Source organism: Molossus molossus, unplaced genomic scaffold, assembly GCF_014108415.1.
Source record: "Molossus molossus isolate mMolMol1 unplaced genomic scaffold, mMolMol1.p scaffold_m16_p_8, whole genome shotgun sequence".
Taxonomy (NCBI): domain Eukaryota; kingdom Metazoa; phylum Chordata; class Mammalia; order Chiroptera; family Molossidae; genus Molossus; species Molossus molossus.
Genome location: NW_023425402.1, coordinates 78,284,351 through 78,301,385, shown reverse-complemented (window position 1 = coordinate 78,301,385; position 17,035 = coordinate 78,284,351).

Below are 17,035 nucleotides of genomic sequence, written 5' to 3'. Positions count from 1 at the left end.
GGGAGCAATTTTTTTTCACAGCTATACCTTGCAAAGAATGATGGCATTTGTGTAAATCAGTGCCTGGATATGGTAAATCATCTCATAGTGGTATCAGGGACTAAAGTAATACTTTCCAAGTAATAGCTTTATTTTGCTTTTAAATCCCATATAAGTTTTTTAAACACATTTTTCTTAAGTAAATGGTTATTTTACATCAATCATATGTCTCCACTTTTTAAAAATCATAACTTTTTTTAGTATGGCAGAAAAAAGTATTCAAATTCAATGAACTCTATGTATAATTACTGACTTCTATTTTCACATAGTTCAGCCCCTTTACTCCTACCAGCTTTAACAAGATAAAAATCTGAATCAGATTCTAACATCACTTTATCCATACACACATTGCTGGCTTCCTAATCTCCCCACAACCCCACCCCTTGCCCTAATCCTCTTCACACAGTCACAGTGGGTTCAAACTATAGGCTCTTCTACAGTTACCAGAAAAATAACCAGCTTTTGTTACACAACTGAATCTCCCATTTACAAAGACTGCGAAGTGAGTGCTGGGTGTGTGAGGCAATGTTACGTACAGGGTCTATATCTATATATACTCTGCAGCTGCACAGCTTTGTGATTTCCAAGTCTCTGAGTACAATGCAAAGTCCAATGCCAGATAAAAAAAATAAATTTTAGAGCCAGCTTGATCAAATCAAGGGACAACAATTCCCTTCGCACTATGTATCTGAGCAGCATCTTACATCAACATTAGTGCTAGCAGCACCTGGCCTGCACCAGCTACTCTCATCTTCCAAACCAAAAATAAGACACCCGATCTAAAATAGTGAGGAATGATGTGACAGGCCATGTTTCATTAAAGGGTTATTTCAATTTCTCCATTAAAAATTGATATATATATATACATATTTATATATGTGTGTGCATATGTAAAAAAAAATACATGTATATATGTATATATCCATTGGCTACATAAATGCCTCACTTCCATGCTTTCAAGTTAGAGTTCTTTATTGTCTTCTAAATTGTCAATTTATATAATGATCTAGTAATATGTAATTGGCTGGTATGTAATATTACTAATAAAAAACACAATAGCAACAGCCCAAATGAATTCTCAGCAATGCTGTTGATATAAACCATCAGCTGTGCCCTGGCCAGTGTGGCTCAGTTGGTTGGGCATTGTGCCATGCACCGAAAGGTTGCCTTTTCAATTATGGTCAGGGCACATGCCTGAGTTGCAGACTGGATCCCAGGTAGGGGATATGCAGGAGGCAGCTGATCAATGTTTCACTCTCACATCAATGTTTTGCTTGCTCTCTCTCTGTCTCCCCCTCCTTCCCTCCCTCACTTCTTCTCTCTCTAAAAATCAATAAAAAAAATCTTTTGAAAAATAAATAAACCATCAGCTGCTTTGTTTTTGAAGCAAAATCACTGAACAAACTAAGATGTCTTATTCTATACTCCTGTATAATGAATAATGATATAGTCATTCTAATTGCTTTTTTTTTTTTTGGTAATAAAAATAGGTTTATTAGACTAGATGTTGAAAAATGAAGACAATAGTAAGGAAAGTATATTCACTGCAACAAGGATCATGATTATTTATATCTCAGAATCTATTTGTAATCTATGTCTAAAAATTACTTGTTCTCACTGAAACAGAACTATGTGACTAAAATGTAACATGTAACCCTTCTACTTTTTTTTTTTTTTTTTTTTTTTTTTACTGCATTGTTTTATTGATTGCAAAGCAAGAAGGAACCCACGATCTGTACTCATGATCTCCAGAACGGCTGTCACTGGGAGATCTGGTCTGGCACAGCCCCTAGGAAGCTGGCATCCTTTGTTCAGCTGTGAGGCATCTGCATGGACAGCATGGAAAGGCAGAGGGAGCGTTCCTGTCCCACAATGCTGTCCTCTGCTGCTGCCACGCAGACAGGAAATGCATCCACCAACATGTGTCTGGAGAACTGATCAAGACTACTTAGGATACAGGCAGCTTATTTAAAATGTCCAACACATATTGAAAGTCCCCTTCTATCTTTTTTGTTCAATTATAAAGAGATAAGTTATTTAAAAAAAAAAAAACTCTTTGTATCAATATTTCATTTTCTAGTGCCTATAGAGAAATAGTGAGTTGATTTTGGCTACTTACGTGGGAGAACGAGAAAGTCGGATTACTCAGTTGCCAGACATTCACTGACCCATGCATGCATCTGTTTCATTGGCCACATCCTCTTTGTTCCTCTTTTAATACTTTCAGCTTAGTCCAGTAGGTGATATACAGAGGTTTAGTAAAATGTTTTGAAACTTTTGTTTTGTTTGATACAGCACTGCTCTTAGTATGGGGTAAATATAAAGAAACTGATGACAACCAAAGTCCAGGCTATTAAGGACATGAGCATGACATCTCACTTATGGGACCTCACATTTAGAAAACACAGAATATTTTGTCTACTTTTTTTTCCCTGACAGGTGATGTTTTTGAGTGTCAGGTCATCATCTAAAATCCTATCAGACGTTTCCTTCTCCTGCAGTTTCGACAAAGTGCTATTTGAGCTGAAAAGCAAAGCATAACGTCAATGGGCAAAGGGCTTAGTTTAAATCAGCAGTGTCGGGCATGCCTTCCAGCTTTCCGTCGTATACTCATATTCTAGCCCAACCGTTACTTTGGGGGCTGGCATGGATTTCTACATTTAAAAGCTAACTCACTGGTGTCCCTTTAATGTCTCCACTGGAAGTCCATCCTAAATGATTATCCTGGTGGTGTGGGACATCTCGGAAGGCATGTCCAGAATCTAGCTTTATACTGCATTACTTTCTTTAAATGAGGATGACTGATAATCCTCCAGGTTCAGTTCATACTGTATTTTCTAATTAGAAGATAAGAAAACTTTAATTAATAAAATGATCCCAGCATAAAAATCAGATCATACTGTTAAGCACTTAGAACTTACAAATGTTAGCAAGCACTGACGTTTGCAAGTCAGCCAACTTTGTTAGTTCTCAGCAATCCTTTGATTAGGCTAGACAGAAAGTAGCATGTACTAATGCGTGTCTTGGCTAATTTCCAGTGGGGTTTCACAGCAATCTGGCCTATGAAAAGTTTCACTGGTTTCATCTGAATACAGTAGTCTTCTCCATTCTCTGTCTCTATTTCAGTCTCCATTGATGTTTTATAAGGGCTTCTGTTTTTTACCCTGAGCACTTCAGATATTGAGTTAACAAGACCTACTGAAAACCTACCCCATCCAGAAAAACAATGTACTGAGAAGTTCAGTGTATTCTAAGAAAACCCATATCTTTCTTCACACTTATAGCCCCAACACCTTACTAAGTCAATTTCTCTGAAAAGCATCATTTCATTCTCTCCCTTCCCCCCATCCTACACCCACTATTCTCAACACACACACACACACACACACACACACACACACACACCACTTCCACACCCTAAACTTTCATAGGACCCATGTACATCTTTAGGAGGATTTCACATAAATTCAAATATTAAAAGGCTTCATATGCATCTATTTCTAAGCTTACAAAGTTTTTTTTCTTTTTTCTTTTGGCTTATGTTACTGCTATTTTTCCCTGTACTGTGTTAAAGAAAAATGCACTAGATGAAATATCTTTTGATCTCTATACAAATATGAAGCTGGACAAACACTTTCTAGCTTGGTTCTCCCAGAAAAAGGCATTGTTAAATGCAAGATTTAATCATAAAATCAAACTAAAAGGACCTTAACAAAGTCATGTAATTTTCTCCCCTTCTTCCACACATGCTAATTAAAGTCCACCAAAATACTGAGTTACCACAGAAATTAAGTTGTACCAAGAGAAATTATACAGTCTAAAATAGGATAATTTAAAAGATTAATCTCTGCTTTTTTGTTAAGATAGAAAGGGAGAGGGAGAAGGAGGGAGAGAGAAACAGAAATGTCGATGAGAGAGAACATCGTCGATGAGAAAGAACAACTGGCTGACTCCTGCATGCCCCCCATTGGGGATCAGGCCCACAACCTGGGCATGTGCCCTGACTGGAAATCAAACTGTTGACCCCTTGGTACAGGAGTTGAAGATCAACCACTGAGCCACACCAGCTGGGCTAATCTCTGCTTTTTTACTATACTTCTTTAACAATAACTTAGTTTTCTGGTGACTCAAGATATCAAATATTAAAACACTGTTGAATATTCTTGGGTTTGGGGAATCACCTAAAAATATGACTTGCTTAAATATTTTTAAATTCTAAGTTCCTGAAAGGCAATGTTATAATTTGTGTGTGTATGTGTGTGCACGTGTTTCCATAGAGTGAGGAAAGGTTTCCAAAATCTTTAGAGTGTTAAAAATGTTTACTTTTTAATTTGCTGTCATAACATTAACTCTTATCCACATTTTATTGGATTAAAACCTCATAATTTAACCCAAAACTTCTCACGTCTCACTCTTCATGTAAATAAGTACATGTCCAGCTCATAATTAATATGTATTCCTTATCTGAAATCTTTCTTAAGACATTTCGTGAAGATACATACACATACTGCACATTTTAGCAGACTATTCGATTTGGGAGAGAACAAATTAAAAGTGTCAAATATTCAGTGACAGCCTTTACTGGCACCAAAGGAAAGATGGCATTCGCTCAGTCTTAGATAACAGCCACCTGGCTCAAACTAAAGTGAGCAAAACGGCCAAGAATACAAAGGCTTGGTTGAGCACATAATTGACCATAAAAAGTAGCTTTCAAATAAATCTAGATTCAGCGCTGCCTCTCCAGATGATATTCCCACAAATGCTTACTCAGCACTCCCCTTCCCTAATACATGTCAACCTACCTCCCAGACTCCTCCTACTCTCCGCCTGCGTTTCCCTGTGCCTTCATAGCACTGACTTACCACTCCGTTTCCTCCTTTACTGCCTGCTTGGAAACAATAACATCATCTAGAGAGTTTTCAAAATGTCTACATGGCTAGGTTGCCACCCTGAAGATATTATTTCTATAGGTTATGGGGCTGGAGGAAAGGGTGCTGGCGTTGACTTTTCAGAAAGCTCCCCATGATTATGCCCTGGGTCTAGGGTGTGCAGGGCTTTACTCTCAGAGGTTCACAGCTATTTGGCTCAAGGCTAGTCTTCCCATCACTACTGCCTCCACTATCTTCCGGACAACTTAAAATCTATTATGAGAAAATAAAGAACCTGCTGCTATTTCTAAGTGCTTTTTCTAGCACCTTGCTTTAGCTCAATGGATCTCAAAACGGGGGGCTAGCGTCTAGAGACATTTTTGTTTGACAAAACTAGGAGTAGGCTACTGGCATCTAGAGCATAGAGGCCCAGGAGGCTGCCCAACATCCTGCCAGGCACAGAACAGCTCCCCACAACAAAGCATTATCAAGTCCAAAATGGCAACATTGCTGAAGTTGAGAAAGTGCTTTGCCTCAACTTATCTCTCCTCTTCCTTAATCACTCCACTTACAACTCATGAAACAAACATTTCTTTCCTCCCAATTCATCCTACCTGCCCCAGCTGCCTCCTGACTGTCCCAAACCAGCCCTTTTTATTTAGCTCCAATTACCTGCTTAAACCAAACTCTCCCCAAATTCTCATTCTCTCCTGGGCGTGTTCCTCTTCAACCCCTGATTTATGTTCATTTTTAATAAAACTAGAGTACACAATGATGGTTCTAGCAGCTAGACCTCACTGCCTCTCCTCCGTCTGGACCACTAAACCCTCCACCCAATTCTGCGGCCAGTCAAGGGCCTCTGCCTCACCCAGGCAATGTATCTGTCCAAGATCTAAACTGCACTTATTGTCTCTCACAACCGTCTTAGCCCTCACCTTTCCTACGCCCTCCCTTCTGCTATACCCACCTGCTTATTCTCAAACGTTTGCAATGGCGTGCCAGCAATCTAACTGACACTGCTCCTCCCCACCCAGTCCTGTTTGTGGTCAGACACTGTAATTCTCAAAGACACCATAATGCTCTCACAAACCCTCATTTTTTGTTCAATCTAAGAACAAGGGAACTTCTATTTTCTGCTTTTCCAATCCAGTTGTTAGAAGGTTGGGGAACGATGGAGAAGTGATTGTTTCCCCAACAAATACATGCCACATAGTTTCACTAAGGGCTCTGATGCAATTCCACAGTCCTTTAATGTACTGTACATTGCCTCCACATTCCCCACAGGGCTTGATCCAAACCTCAGCTCTCCCTTTCACAACCTGTTGTTTCTTTTTCTACTGTGGAGAACTGAGCCATTCATCTTGAGAATTAACCACTATATAAACACATAACCTGTTCTATAAAGTTTAGACTCCCTCCATAGGTGCTCAAGTCCATTCACAAACTGCGCCCCTACCCCCTCCATCCCCTGGTTCACCTCCCAAGTCTCTCCTGCTGGCCAGTCCACCAGACTCTTCACTGTCCCACACAGATATGCTTTCATTCTCACCACTGTGCTGCTATCACTTCCTTCTCCTGGGATTCTCTCTTCTCCAGTCTCTAGTCATAGGAATCTTACATCTCATACACTAGCCCTTAATACCTTGTGTGATCAGCCTATGAGGACACAACTGATAGCTTCTCCCAAATCTGCTCAGTACTTTATTCTTACTTCTCTTACAGTTCTTATCATTCTATATTATGCTGTAAGTATATTGTTATCCTTGAAAATGGTCCTCTGCTTCTCATATCTTACATTACAAACATATAGACACACATATATATGTACTTACTTACATATGTGTGTGTATATATACATATATGTCTTTACTAAATATAATGTATGTTAAACATATATAATCTCTTCAAATATTTCTCAAGTTCAAAGTAACCAGAGTAAAATTATTGATAAGCAGAATCTCTTTATGATGCGATACATGAAAGAAAGAAAGAAAGAAAGAAAGAAAGAAAGAAAGAAAGAAAGAAAGAAAGAAAGAAAGAAAGAAAGAAAGAGGGAGGGAGGGAGGGAGGGAGGGAGGGAGGGAGGGAGGGAGGGAGGGAAGATTATAGGGGTTTTTACCGAAGGTTCATGGATTAGGATGAGAAATTTATGACTCTCCTCAAGTTATGTTAGTATTTTTCTGGTGAGAAACTTTATAGCTTTTAACAGATTCTCAAAAGCTCCCATGACATACAGAAAAATTAAAAAACTACTTTCTGGAGATATGAAATATAAAGACAGAATTCACTTCATTGTTTATATTCAGATCCAACACATCCTTTGTAATATATAAATAATGTATCAACTACAGTAAATAAAGTGAAATAATATGAATTTAAAATTCATAAATTAGTATTTCTTAAAGATCTCACTCTTTTTTAACATGTTTTTATAAGTTTTTTTGTTTGTTTTTTTTTTTTTTGAGAGAGAGAGAGAGAGAGAAACATTACTGTGAGAGAGAAACATGCACACTGACTGGGAATCGAACCAGAGACTTTTCAGTGCATAGGACAATGCTCAACCAACAGAGCCACACCCCAGCGAGGGCCATAAACTAGGATTTTTTTTTTAAATGTACCATGATGGCCCAAATTACATCAACATTTATTTTTCACCCACATTGATCTTATTTATATTAAGTTTAAAAGTGATCTTGTAGCACACAATGAACAGAGAATTGTAAAGCTTTTTCAGCTACTATCATATTAAGTAAGTAGTATGGCTAGTAAAAAAAATAAATAATAAGGATCATGTCACAATTTAAACCAATTTTCACTTATTACAACCACTACATAGTAGATTAATTTACAATAGAACATAGTTTGATATTTCTTTCCATTAGATCATATCCTAACTGACAAAAGAGTAGAAGCATACACTTATTCAGCTCATGTGATTATGCTCTTCATGGATGGACATTTCATGAATCCTACTTGATGAAGCTGAGTTAGTAATCACTTAATTTCTTTTCACTGTTCATTCATCCATTCATTTGTTTTAAAACAATCATAACAGCACTGCAGGGTAGTAATCAACTCCTGGTTGATTCCTGGAGTTGTTCTGGGTCTTCATGGTCTCCCAACAACACCTCAAGGCAGGGCCCGGGCCACGCCTGTCTCTCAGCAGGTGACTGGTAATGAGCCCGTCCCTGCTGCATCCAAACTACTCAGAAAGACTTTCAGAAATGTGTTTCATAAAGAAGACATTTTAATCTCACAGACTTACTTTTCACATAAGAAGTTGACGTTCCTCCTCTAAGCTGCGATCACCGCCTCTGCCAATGAATTTGCTAACATTTCTCATCCATGTATTCCTATCAAATTTCAATATGTAACATTTTTATTTGCAGTATGAAAGATTAAATTAAAAGATGGGCCTATCAGCAGTAAACATGCAATAGAACTCTTTTTGTGCGTAAAGTCGACATCAAATTGCCATATAAATCTCAAAAACAAATCTCATTGGGGTTTATTTCTCTCAATTTTAGAGACAAGCTAACATTTTAGGCCATTTTGATACTTAACAAATCCATAGAATCAAAGTAGGTATAGTAACGGGCCATCATCATGACTTCATTTTTATTTAAGAAATTAAAAACCAACAAGTTTCTCTTAAGGATTAAAATAAAAGGGGCATATTAACACTGTTGTGACATAATTTACAGTTACTAATGTAAACTGAACCTATGCCATTTCTCTGATTTTTAGGACAGTTTTATTTCTAAACATAAACAAATCTAATCTGAGATACTATAAAATGGTAAACTGGGAAAACACTGTCTCACACACCTAAGTGCCTGTGGAACTTCCTAGGAATGTTTTATTATAAAACCAGAAATGCGTTCTTCAGCTAGAGCGGGAGGGAGAGAGGGAGGGAGAGAGAGAGAAACATCGATCTGAGAGAGACACATCGACTGGCTGCCACCCACACAACCCCAATCGGGGCCAGGAACAAACTGCAACTGAGGTACGTGCCCTCAGCGGGAACCGAACCCAGGTCTCTCTGGTTTACGGCTGACACTCTAACGGCTGAGCTAAACCGACCAGTGCCAGAAATACGTTCTTAAGAAAACTATTAATGACTTCACAGTCAACTTGACAGACTTCGCTAGAATGTCCTTCAAAAAAACATCCATCATTTCAGTACAGTGGTATTACTGGCTTCTGAATTGTTAGACATTCACCAGACCTTCACCAGACCCCCAGACCTGTAATAGAAGAGGGGAACTTTAACACCAGGCCAGAAGAAAAGCAAAACTTGTGTTCATAGATGCCATTAAACATCCGGAACTTAACTACCATCCTTTGAGTGAATAAAATGAAACCACATTTTATGAAAGACGGACAAAAATGAAACTTGTTAAAAAAATTAATTCCCTTGATAAGAGTAAAAAATACATAATCTAACACCCAGTGCCAATGTGTCAGGAAATCTTAAGTTATAGGTTCACTATCATCAAATTTGTGAGCAAGCCCTATTAGAAAAGAAAGAAGCAAAAAAGAGACTCAGGACTCTTGCTATACCACCTGGCTAATACCACATTCACAATAGTTTCTAAAGCTTTCAAATATTTAGCTCACTCACTGCTCCCAGTAACAGTAGTTAAACACATTCACTGACCCAATCTCTTCTCTGCACCTCAGAGTAATCAAGTGGAACAAACAGGTAGTGTTAGTAGGTAGCTAGATTCAAAAAGGAAGGAAGCAAAGGGAATCAGACATTGTTGAGCCTAATGGGCTGGGGAACTGAATGGGACATTGAGCCTGTTTGCCTCACCAGGACGCTACAGCTTCACATACACTGCTGCCAAGGAGACTTAATCCCTCCAGCAGGGACAGGACATCTCCCCAGGAGCACTGCCTGCCCTCCAGTACCAAATTGTTGGTACCGAATGATTAGGGAGAGCAGGGTGAGCTATACACATGCGCAATAGAAGTCAAAATGGCACAGGGGGAGGTGCTTGACCAAAGAGGCCTGTCAGTCTATCCTGGGAACAGGATCATTGGTCAGGGAGTGGACGCATCCAAAGCCCAGAAAGCATAGGAAGTTGATTGGTTATTTTGAAAAAGTTCCTGGTCATAACCCAAGGGGAACAAGGAGGAGCTCTCTCCCCCATCAGTAAGGCACCCGCCTGTTTGTTTCTGCGCTCTCCCCCAGAACACAGGACCACGTGGGTCCAGCACCCAACCAGGGCCCACAGCAGGCCTCGTGGGCTCCAAAGGACTAAACTCTAATATGAAACAGACACTGGACACTGGCCTCTGTTTTGGCCATGATGAAGACAAGATTGTACTTTTTCCTTGGCCAGGAGGATGGAGATGGGACATTAGAAACACAGGAGTATTTCCACATGAATAAAATTTTGCATACCACAATCTCCCAAACGTGAGTCCTTGGAATGGTTTCCTTTCCAACCCGTGAAAGAGCCCAATTTCCACCAGCAACAATAGCACCAGGATACATACACCATATACTCTAGGATTCATGATTCTTACTTATCTCATAAAGAAAATGAAGTCAGAATCCCTATGTCCGCAGGAATGGATTATGACTTCCAGGAATAAGCTGCCTCCCACCTCTGCAGGTGCCATACAAAAACAGATGCTCAATGGCCAAGACAAATTAGCAGACCCCTTCTCCAGGGGTCAAAACCACAGAAGGCAGCATACCACCAGGCTACAATATTCTCTTCTCACTGGAGCCTGAAGAAGTCCCCATTTTTTATTTCCCAGTGCCATCAGAGATTGTCCTTTATAAAACTAATACTTGGAGAGAGATCTTCCTTGTATATCTCTTATGGCAGAAGCCCATGCAGATAATAGGCACACACGTGAATTCCCTCCAACTGTACATTTCAGACATAACATTGTCTCTCCATCATTTGACACACAGCTGTCAGTTAAAGGATTTGAAATACCTCCTTATTCTGTTGTGTAATTACCATCATACAGATGCATACAAAGACTCTGTTAAACAGGAGATTTGATCCCTCCATTCCAAACTAAGACCCATTTGTTTTCAAAGAATGAAACATTGTTGGAGTTTTTAAATGTGCTACTGTTTTAGAGTGTATGCACTGATTAGAAAACAAAAGTCAGTATGAGGACTCACTCACCACCCAGCCTGCAAAGGCAAAGATTTAGGATATGATGCTAAAAGAGTGAGTTTGGTTTTAGATGTAGGATACAGAATGCTCCTCACCCAACACTTTAAAAGAAAGTGCTTCTTCAGGTATCCTCTGCCAGGTGTTCTAAAGTCCCAGATATCCTTGGAAACTTATTGCTATATAGCATCTTCTTCGCAACATCAGCAACTGGACTTGACTTAATTTCAATGATAAGGGTTGTGATTTTAGTGGCTGAAACATAATTTCAAGAAACTCAAGTACAAATAAAAATAATAGCTAAGTATCTGAAAACAGGTTCCCTCATTTATTTTCACTATGTGGTAGCAATATTCTTAAACATCTTTATGTATTACTATTTCTTAGATACCTGTTTAATGGATTAAGAATTTCCATACAGAATTCTTAGCCTTTAAATGTTGTTTATATAATAACATTAACTTTTAGACTGTATCATTAGCCTAGAGAAAAATTTCACTGAAAAGTGTTTCTGAAAATAGTACTTCCATGGAAGATTAATAGGGGTATCAGAAAAAAGAGGTTCCTTGGTTCATTGTAAGCACTTGGTAAATATTTGCAGAGATGAGTAGAATTAAGCAAGGGTTTCTTTAGTTTGGACTTCTTGGCACTGTTAATATGTATTGTGAACTCTTAAGGGTGAGGTAGAAAAGGGAATAAAACCTGCAGTGTTGCAAACTTATTTAACCTCAGAGCTCACGTTTAGTAGAACATTTTGCAGAACTAGCTCCCACAGAACACAGTTTTAGAATTGCAGGCTGGAGGAAAAAGCATGCTGACTAGTTTGTTTAATTCTTAATGAAGACTTAGAGTAGGTATATCAGACACATAAGCACATCGTTTTATCTATTTAAACCATTTGCACCTAGTGTTAACATTCTTATTTATGTAGCACTCTCTCCTCACCCCTGCCAAAATGATGACGGGTAAAAACAAAAAAGTTTCTACAGGAAACTAGTTGTTGCAACTAGGGCCACGGGTCAAATGAGATATAAACACTCTATAAGAATTCCTACTCTCGCTAGATGAACATTTCTAAAAGATTAAACTATAAACAATGACAAAAATTCCCAGGTATTGGAAGCAACACAATAAAGCCTTAGATCTGTGAAACTCTTTCATGCAAACTTTAAGCACGGTTTCTCCCCAGATGCTCCTAAGTGTTCCATGGGGTAAATAGGTCATGAATTGCCTGCCCCATTTTTCAAATGAGGAAATGACACTCAGGAATATAAATGGCCTGAGCAAAGTCACAGTTATTTACTTGTCCAGTGTGAAAGCACTAGATTGGGCAGAGAAAAATCTGCCTTCTCACTCAGTCCAGTGCTTTTTCAGCATATTCCCTCCTTTCTCTGGCTCTCTCCCCCCAGGCAAAGTGAGACGCTGTTCCAGAAATGTAGACTAAGAGGCTAGGCTAGCAAAGAGAAGCAGCTGAAGAAACCAGTTCTGCTCCAGCATCACCAGGCATAAGGGTATATACTAGAGGCACTGAATCGCTTTCAGATTTGTCTATATCACTATTTATTGCAAAGGCACAAATGCTGTGAAAAGACCATCCAGTTCCCTTATTTAAACTTCTGAATAGGGACTCATCTAGAACTCAGAAGTACGCATATGTAGTCCTGAAAAAAAAAAAAAAAGCTTTCTTTCACCTTTCACATAAGTAACAGGACAAATGAATAAATGAACTAATTATCTAGTTGGGTTGAAGAATTTCATAAACAGGTCATGCATTCATATACTATTAAATGAAGACCTGTGTTCTAGGCCAGGGGTTCTCAAACTGTGCCCTGGGAACTCATCAGAAATGCAAATTCCAGGCCTAGGCCCTACCACAGACCTACTGAAACAGAACTCTGACGTGGGCCCATTGATCTGTGTGAAAAAGGTCCCCTGGTGATTCTGACACATACTCAAGTTCCAGAAGTGTTCTAGGATATTCGATGCATATATTAGATAATCTATTACTCAAAAGTCACTTCCAACAATAATAATTTAAACTAAGAATCTCACCAATAATAGTCTGGATGGACTTAGAATTTGGAACATGTTAAACAAACAACAAAAGCAGGCAAATGGCATTATATCAGCCATTCTTCAGGATTGGTTCCAAATGAACAGGAGTTTGAGAAAAAATACATTTCTTTTTTCCACAGAATTGTTTTAAGCGTACCTATACCTATATAAGTGTCCAAGCCATTACCAAGTGCTTACTTCTCAGCAGTTTGCCAGAAATGCATAGAAGCTGTACCCTTTTCCCCCCGCTCTTAAACAACAACAGAAACACAAGCTATTACCAGCAAGTATTTCTGTTGAGTAGAAGTACTGCACAAGTGTTTTGCAGTGTTAGCGCACACTTACTCAGCAGGGCACACCGACTCTGCCAGGGGAAGCCTCCCCTTTTATTCTCTAGTCCACACAGCAGCAGCTCAAAGTTGTGAAACCCAAGTGCACTTGGGCCGGTCCACTTAGGGCAGAAGCCTGGCATCACCCCCACCCCACCCCCGCCCCGCCCCAGTTCCTGCTTTAGGTTTTAAGCAAAAGGAAAACATTGCTTTCAAGAAGATGGAGCAAGTACTGCCTTTACATATAAGAGCTTTCAAATCTAAACACGCCTGAAATATTGAAAGAAGAGAAACCAGTTTATAAATTCCATTTTCCACCCTACCTGGACAAAGAAAACAACAGAGTTGCCTTAATAACTTTTTAATGTCCTTCAATTGTTTGGGGTTTGTAAGAAAAAAAAGTTTCGTACACTGTTATTTCCACCCTATTGAAATGAAGTAGGTGTAAATACAGTATTTGTCTCTATTGTTGTTATTAGGCGGGGGGAATAATCCTAGATAAACATAAACATTTTGATGACCTATGTATTTTATTAGATAGAAAATAAATAATAATCAAGTTTCTATGGGAGAGAAAGGGCACCAAAATTGGAAGAGTTCATTATCTAAAAAAAAAACAGACTAGAAATCTTTCTCCTGCAGGTGTGTTGATTTCTGACATTTGCATGTTGTAAGGCATGGAAACAGGGTAATGTCCATTATTAGCAATATTAGTTCCAAAGCCACTATTGGAAAAATTACACTGAGCTGCTTGAAATTCTACTAAATAACTGAAATATACCCTTTGAAATTTTAGCCATTAATAGTTTATACAAATATTTGATGCAACAGATGCCATAAGTTTAATATTTTTATACTCAGTATAAAAGCAGAACTGTTAAAACATGTTTCTGTCTCAGATTTTATTTTTCTCAAGCACACTCATGCGCGCACACACACACAGACACACGGAAAACAGACCAAGAAATCAAGACATCCTATTTTAAGGAGTCCCTGGCTGCCATTCCAAAATTCTTGACTGGGCAACGAGAATCTGACCCCAAAGTGAAGCAGTATCAGAGGGAAAGGAGGTGACAATGCCCGTTTGCGGTTCTGGGCCACTGCCCACATGTGGGCCCCTTGCCAGAGATGACTGGCGTTCTGCACAGGAAAGGCTGCCCAACCAAGGCTTTATTTTATTTGAGAAAAAGAACAGCTCTGCAGAGATTGGCTATTTGAAACTTCGGGTATATGAGAAAAAAAGCTTCCACTCCGTTGTGAACCAAGAAGGAGAGCTGGACACTGGAAGAAGTTTCTATATCTTTCTTAGTAAACAATAGAGGAGAGTAGTACTGAATTACAATGAAAGTGTATATATATATATATATGTGTGTGTGTGTGTGTGTGTGTGTATGTGTATATATATATATATATCAAAATGTTAGGGTACAAATGTAGACAACATCTAAGAAGAAGAAAGTTAGCCCTGGCCAGTTTGGCTCAGTAGTTAGAGCATCGGCCCCTTGGACCAAACAATCTCGGGTTCGATTCTGGTCAACGGCATGTACTTCGGTTGCAGGTTGGTTCCTGGCCCTGGTCCAGGTCAGGTGGGAGGCAACCAATCGATGTGTCTCTCTCACATCAATGTCTCAATCTCTTCCCTCCTCCTTCCCACTGTATCCGAACATAAATGAAAAAAATATCCTCAGGTGAGGATTTAAAATAATTAATTAATTAAAAAATACAAAGAAGAAAGTTCTTTCACAACTTAGCAAACACTTAGCAATTTTCACATCATAAGTTTCTAAAATATTTTACTGAAAGTTTTAGTCTTCTACAGGAATCGGACTGATTAACCACCTCAAGATTTTATTATCAATGATATTTGAATCGAAAATGTTTAATTCTCTGAGAAGGAGTGTTTCTGACAGGTAAAGTTCTACACTTTAGGAGAACTTCACTTGTGAAAGGGATCCTAGGAAAAGCATAACATTCTACCTGCACTTTTCAAGGTACTGCATTTAATGCTTTACTTTCTAGGATGTAATTCAAAAGCATGTAGGTATGAACACTGCATAAAATCATGACTGACATCACTAAGATACCCCATGATTATAATAAATTTGTTTTTATTTAGTCCATCTATGTACTCATGGCCTTCTCTAATCAATGTGTACCTCTGAAAACTGTTAGTAACTGTTCAGTAGAAAGCAACTGATGTTTCTTAATTAAGTTTCAAATGTGCTTCTTCACACAGCTGCACACGCATGTGTACCAACCTAATTGTTAGTTGCACCTGCTCCAAGTTAGCAATATTTCATAGAACACATGGCAAGAATGACATTTTCAAGTGTTAATCTGTCAGATGTAAATCTGTACTTTCTTTCAATAGTTTAGGACTCATGCTTTGTGACACAGAGGAGCCTAGTGTACAAAATTTGTGGGCGATTTTGAAACAAAGCTATCTTTGCCATCTAAAATAAGTTATATTCTTTCATATTATAACTGAATGATTTTTTACTGAGAAATATCTGAGTCAGATTTTACATTTATATAAAGGACTCTTTCATTCAACCAAACAGTTTTTTGAAGCTGAAACTCTTTCAAACTGCTGCAAGTTGTACATAAGAATTTAAACTTTCTTATCCTGTACCCATCATATCCACCACTTCAAATGCCATAATCATTTTTGTTCCTATCTAAAATCTTTAGTTTCTGAGCATTAAGAAGAGCAATAATAAAAAGGAAATTACCTTCTTGAAATTATGAGCTGAAACTCTGGATTCTGCATGTGCAGCAAATCCGTTTCCAGAGATCATATCCTTTTAAGTAGGAATCACCCTAAAATCTGAAGCTAGCATAACCATATAGCTCAAATATCTTAACTTGAGATATACAGAGACATGAAACAGAAGTTTTGTATTAAATCTGAAATCTGAAAAATGAAATTAAAATTTCTAGTCTTATAATGGGATTTCCTGATTTTCAAAAGAATACATGTTTATCCACACTTGTAGTCTGCCAAACATTAAATTAAAAGCATGTTTAACATAATTAAAAGCAACTGTATGGAATCTTGGCAGGTAGCTTTCTCTGGAGGTTTACTCGCTGTCCTTCACTTGTTCATAAAGTGACGAATGAGATCCCCATTTCCACAGCACCAAAAGCCACCTCATCTTCTACTAAGATTACTTGCAAGTGTATGAATACATAAATATTCTTTAAGTTTAATAAAAATATACTCTAAGAATTGGAGGTAAATGTTTTTAGAAACTTAATGAATTTACTTAAAAAAAGGAATTTAATAAAGTTTCTATCTTATACTATCATTGTCTTCAGTTAATTTTAATAAACTCAAATTTGTCTGTATAGGTACAAAAAGACTGCGCCCAAATTTTACAAGAAACCACACTCTACACTTCACAAGTAAACAAAACTAAGAGAACTTTTGTGTCAATCAGTGGTACATGAGTCATAACTTATTCTGGAAACCTGGCTATTTATAAAACAATATTTATTCATAATAGCTCAAAGATACAAAAAGTTTTTAAAGATCTACCAAGAGCAAAAGAAAATATATACACCCACCTAATTCTTTGTCTAGTACTTTGCAACTATTAAC